Source organism: Nycticebus coucang, chromosome 14, assembly GCF_027406575.1.
Source record: "Nycticebus coucang isolate mNycCou1 chromosome 14, mNycCou1.pri, whole genome shotgun sequence".
NCBI lineage: Eukaryota > Metazoa > Chordata > Mammalia > Primates > Lorisidae > Nycticebus > Nycticebus coucang.
In genome coordinates, this window is record NC_069793.1 from 68,811,820 (window position 1) to 68,817,909 (window position 6,090).

The following is a 6,090-nucleotide window of genomic DNA, read 5'->3' on the forward strand; positions in this document are numbered from 1 at the left end:
ATCTGCTCTCTAGGCCTCACCTTCCTCAGCTCCTGGACCCTCTCCTTGCCACACCTCACCCCTGCACCTGTCACTGCTCTCTGAATGCACCCTGCTCTTGCACTTGCTGTGTCTAGGGCGTGCTGTTCCCTTTCTCCTGGAACATGCTTTCTCCCTGACCTGGTCAAAATCACTCACTCCTAACACCCCAAAGGTCATCTCCTTTGTCAAACCTTGTCCTACCTCACCCACCCTCCAACTCTGCCCTCTCCCCTGGATCTAAGTTAGTACCCCTCCTTTGGGCTAGCTTTGGGAGTGAAAGGGTCGTGATCATTAATGGGTAAGTGGGCTTCTCTGTCTTCCAAGGGACTGGGAACCCCAGGGACCCTCTGTCCCCAGCCTCGCAGCACAAACCTTGGCACATCTCAGCATCCCCAGGGAATGGGAACTGGTTGAATAAATGAATTCTCACATGCGAGCACCTCTCAACCCACCCACCCTAGGCCTGGGGCAGGGGTGAGGGAGGAGAGGACCCAGGCCTTGCCTGTGAGGATAATTAGATTTGTTATCTATTGCTGTATAACAAATCACTCCAAAACTTAGCTGCTTTGAATAGCAGACACTTACTGCCTCACAGTTTCTGAGGGTCAGAAATCTGGGAGTGGCTTAGCGAAGTGGCTCTGGCTTAGGGTTTCCACAAGGTGTAGCAAGCTGCATGCTGGAGCTGTGCTCTCTGGAGGCTTGAGTGTGGCTGGAGGACCCACTTCCAAGCTCCCTCATGCAGCTATTGGCAGGCTTGCTCCTTCCCGTGTGGGCCTCTCTTGGGGCTGCCAGTGACATGGTTTCTCCCAGGGCGAGTGAGCCAAGGGACAGAGGCCACCTGCCTCTAGTGACCTGGTCTCTGAGTCATGTGCCATCAGTTCTATCCTATTCTATTGATTGGAAGTGAGTCACTGAGTCTAGACCACACTCCATACAGGGCATGACTGTAGGAGGTGGGACCAGTGGAGGCCAGTGACCAGAGATGGGCCCCTGGGGACTAGCCCAGGATGCACCAATGCTGTGCGCCTCTGCATGTGGCAGTTTGCCTTACAGGACAAAGACTGAGATAGACATAAGGAGGGACACAGATGGGTGGGGTGGAGGCAATAGTTTGAGTAAAGGCTGGAGGTATGGGAGGTAGGAATGGTGACTTTGACCCTTGGGCTGGGCTGGATGGAGTACAAGTGGCTGTTAGACTTGAGGATGCCAAGATGGAATATCAGGGGATGAGGAGAGACTTGAGGGCCCAGAGGAGATGGACTCTCCTTCCTCCACAGCAACCTTTAAGACCCCAAGTTGAAGACTTCAGCAGCGCAAGACAGGAGTGTAGATCCCCAGTCTTAGAGGAGGGCTTCCCAAGAAAACTACCCAAGCAGGAATATCCACACCAGACTAAAAAATGTCCTTTTTACTGGGTTAAGCTGGCATTGGGGAGTGTTTGTTACAGCAGTTTCCTCCCTCCTCCCCTGAATTATGTGCCAGGAGCCACACTTGCAATTGAATTATTAATTTAGCATCTCCTAACGGACACCTCCTGGGACCCTCAGAGCCTGCTCAGCCTTCCTCCACACAGATGCAGGCAGTAGAGGACATAAGGTCGGTCAGATGTGGCAGGTAGGGTCAGAGGCCTTCAAGTGATGGGAACAGCTAGAAATCAGGCTGCCCTTTGACCTCGGGAGAAGTTCTCAGACATTATCACCCAAGGGGACAAAGGGCCTGCTGGGACTGGTCCCTCTGATACTGCTTTATGGTGACTGGGTGGCAGGTGAAACGGGTCAGCCAGCACAGCACAGCCAGCAGCCACGTGGCCTGGGGCAGGGCTCATGTTCACAAGGGACTCATGCAGGGCTCATGCTTTGTTAGGGATCAGAAGGAGAAAGGGGGGCATCCAAATGGAAACTGCTGAGCCAGCAAAGGCAGAGGGGAGGGAAAGCGCAGGTCACACACTGGCAAAGCTGCTGGTGTGATCAGGGTACAAGGGTGAGGTCCAAAGAAAAGGAGGTTAAAGGCTTAGGTCTTTGTTCAGGAGACGTTTATTGAACCCTTGCTTTGTGCTATATACTTGAGATAGTTGAGACACAGTAAAATTGGAGGCCAATTTTACTTTGCCTACTATCTAGTAGAATTCAAATGCCTGGTCAAGGAGTCAGTAATTTCTTCCCAAGGTAGGGAAGAGCCCTGGAAGGTCATTGAGCTGGTGTAGGTCATGGGCCTGGCCACATGGGCAGAAGACACCTGGGTTGAACTGGGCATCTGTCATAATGACCTCATGGAGGGTACAGTCCATATGTTGAGCCATTTACTGAGGACCTGCTGTGTGCTGGGCTCTGGGTGCAATGCTTCACATGATTACTCAGTGACATCCACAGTAACTTCCTTATAACAGATGAGGTTCAATTGTCAGAGAGGTTAAAGGACTCTCTGTAGTCCTAGCCCCAACATGCAGGCTGCCTGCCTAGACAGCTGTCACACGCTGCTCCCGCCATTCTGGGTGGTAGCCTCAGACCTGGCAGAATGGCACATGGAAATGGCAGGGCCTAAGAGCAGCCAGGTAGTCATCCCCTACCCGACCTGGTGCCTGCTTGGCTGTGGGACCCCATGCAAAGCAAAACCCAACTCCTTGCTGAGTCTGTTTCTTCACCCGTCAGTGGTCCATCCATCCCTCGCCCTCATAAGTGCCAAGAAACGGTTTTGGAAAGAACTGTGAGAGAGTGTGCCTATTACACAGCAGGCACTTCTTAGTTTCTACATCTTCCCTCACCCCTGCCAGAAAACAGACCTGTGTGTTTCCCTTTCAGCCAGTGGAACTGGTGCCATATCCAGTCACATCTTTAGTAATAGAATGTGCAGAAATTGCTGGGCAGGCAGACCCTTCCTGCAACTCCTTTTATTTATTTATTTATTTTGAGACAGAGTCTCATTATGTTGCTCTTGGTGGAGTGCCATGGCGTCACAGCTCACAGCAACTTCAAACTCTTGGGCTCAAGCGATTCTCTTGTCTCAGCCTCCCAGTAGCTAGGACTACAGGCACCCAACACAACACCTGGCTGTTTTTTTGTTATTGTTGTCATTGTTGTTTAGCAGTGAGCTAAACAGCACCAGCCACATGCACCAGGGCTGGGAGGGCCAGTTAGAATCTGGCAGGGTTCCATGCATGTGGCTGGTGCTCTAACCACTGAGCTATGGGCACTGAACCTGGCAATCCATTTTAAAGGGGCCCTTACTGGGAGGCTGAGGGAGATGGATTGCCCGAGCTCACAGGTTCAATACCAGCCTGAGCCAGAGGGTGACCCATCTCTAAAAATAGCCAGGGGCAGTGCCCGTAGCTCAGTGGGTAGGGCTCCAGCCACACACCGGAGGCTGGTGGGTTCGAACCCAACCCAGTCCTGCTAAAACAACAATGACATCTGCAACAACAACAAAAAAATAGCCAAGTGTTGTGGCAGGTGCCTGTAGTCCCAGTTACTTGGGAGGCTGAGGCAAGAGAATTGCTTAAGCCCAAGAGTCTGAGGTTGCTGTGAGCTGCGGCACCATGGTACTCTACCCAGGGTGACAAAATGAGACTCTGTCTCAAATAAATAAATAAATAAAAACAGCAACAAAATTTGAACTTTAAAGGGGTTCAAAAGAGGTCCCATTGGCTCAGCACCTGTGCTCAGCAGCTAGAGTGCCAGCCACGTACACAAGAGCTGGCATTGGCAGGTTTGAATCCAGCCTGGGCCTGCCAACAACAATAACAACTACAACTGAAAAATACACGGGCTTTGTGGAGGGCACCCATAGTCCCAGCTACTTGGGAAGCTAAGGCAAGAGAATCACTTAAGCCCAGTAGTTTGGAGTTACTGTGAGCTGTGATGCCACAGCACTCTACCCAGGGTGACAGCTTGAGACTCTGTCTCAAAAAAAAAACAAAAATAACAACAACAAAAAACCCCCCAAAAAACAAAAGAGGCCCCATCTTGAAAAAAAGAAAAAAGGAAAATTGTCAAAAGCCTGCATTTGGTGATGCCATAGGTTGATGCTCCTCACAATGTTTGTGGTAAAAGACCAGATTTTTTGTTGCTGTTGTTGAGACAGAGTCTCACTCTGTCACCCTGGCTAGAGTGCTGTGGTGTCACAGCTCACAGCAACCTCAAATTCTTGGGTTAAAGCTATCCTCTTGCCTCAGCCTCCCAAGTGGCTGGGACTATAGGTATGTACCAGCATGCCTGGCCAGTTTTTCTGTTTTTAGTAGAGATGATGTTTTGCTCTTGCTCAGGCTGATCTCAAACTCCTGAGCTCAAGCAACCCATCCACTTTGGGCTCCCTAAGTGCTAGGATTACAGGCACAAGTCGCTACACTTGGCCCAGATTTTCGTTAGTTTTTTTCCCTACCCTTCATGAGCCAATCCATTTCGTAAAACACAATATAAATTACTAGAAAAATGAAAAATAAGCAATACATTGAACGATTTTTTGTTATTAGTTTCAACAGACATAAAATTACTCTGCCACATGGCTCTCTAAGGTTCTAAACCATTCCTCTAAGTGTCTGTACTTATTTTGTCTTGCGCTCCTAACAAGCTGTTGCCAGACATGCACTAGTCCCCAGACCACACTGGAGTGGCACTGCCCCAGAACTCATCGTTGTAAGGCATTGTAAGGCTGTCATGAGTTAAGATATACAAAACTACTTGGTAAACTGCAAAGTGGTATACACAGATAGGCTGGAGATGTCATCTGAGTCACTTATATCTGGGTAAGCTGAGAGACTCCCAGCTCTCAGGGCTGCCCTCTGGTAAGGGCAGGGCTTACCAGAAGTTGAATAGCTGGTAAGTGGCAGATACAAGACTATTCTCTTGGCTCTCACTCAGTGCCCTTTCCGCTCTGCCTTGAGTAGTAGAAACAGATATGGACCACCCAGGGGTACCTTCAAGGAAAAACTTGATCCTCCAGCCCCAGGAAGTGCAGTCAGGCCCTTCTGAGATCACCTCCGCTGCAGGGAGCTTCTCCTGCTGGGACGTACAGATCTCATGACTGGCCCTGCTAGGGTATAAACGCTGAGCCCCTCAATTCTGATGGGCCACTCCAGTCTGACTTCTCCCTCTAATTCTTCTACCACCCCTTCCTCCTAAAGGGGTGACCCCAAGAGCTCCCCTGATAAACATCCTTCAGAATCCACTTCATGAAAAACCCAATCAGGAATGTTTGGAGAGCTAAATCCCAATATGAAGCTCAAAGAAGTTGACTAACTTGTCTGCTATCATACAGTTTCTAAGTAGTGGAGTTGGAATTTTTTTTTTTTTTTTTGAGACAGAGTCTCAAGCCATCACCCTGGGTAGAGTGCTATGGTATCATAGCTCACAGCAACTTCCAACTCTTGGGTGCAAGTGATCCTCTTGTCTCAGTTTTTCTATTTTTAGTAGAGATGGGGGTCTGGCTTTTGCTCAGGCTGATCTCGAACTCGTAAGCTCAAGCAATCTACCCTCCTCGGCCTCCCAGAGTGCTAAGATTATAGGCATGAGCCACTGCACCCAGCCTAAGCCCCTGTACCTGTATATGAGAGTGAATAAATAAGCAAATGGGCCAGTTTTCTCACCAATGGAGAGGGAGGAGGCTAGAATGAACCACATGGTAAGGGATTCAAGTGGGAAACATGAGTATAACTCACATATATTTTAATATAGACACAAATGGACAGGTACAGAAATAATTCTAAATACGTGTGTACGCATGGGTTAGGGTACACACATACATTTACCATCGCCATCTTCCAAGGGTGCCTAGATACAATGGCACCCCAGTGAGAAACTAATACACCTAGAACACAGACCTTGGTTTCTAATACTATTCTCTAGAAATAGGATTCCTGTTTCAAAAACTCATTGATTCTAGGGCAGGGGCAGAAGAAAATATAAGATGAGCCTGAAGAATCTTGTGGTGGCAGGAAGTAAGGAAGTACTCCAAAAAATGAATGAGGGGGCATCTCAAAGGGACACAGGGACCAAAAAGTTCCTAATGTACGTGGCTGGAACAACTTGGCAACAAAATATATAACACAGTACTAAATTATAATCCAAAGCATAAAAT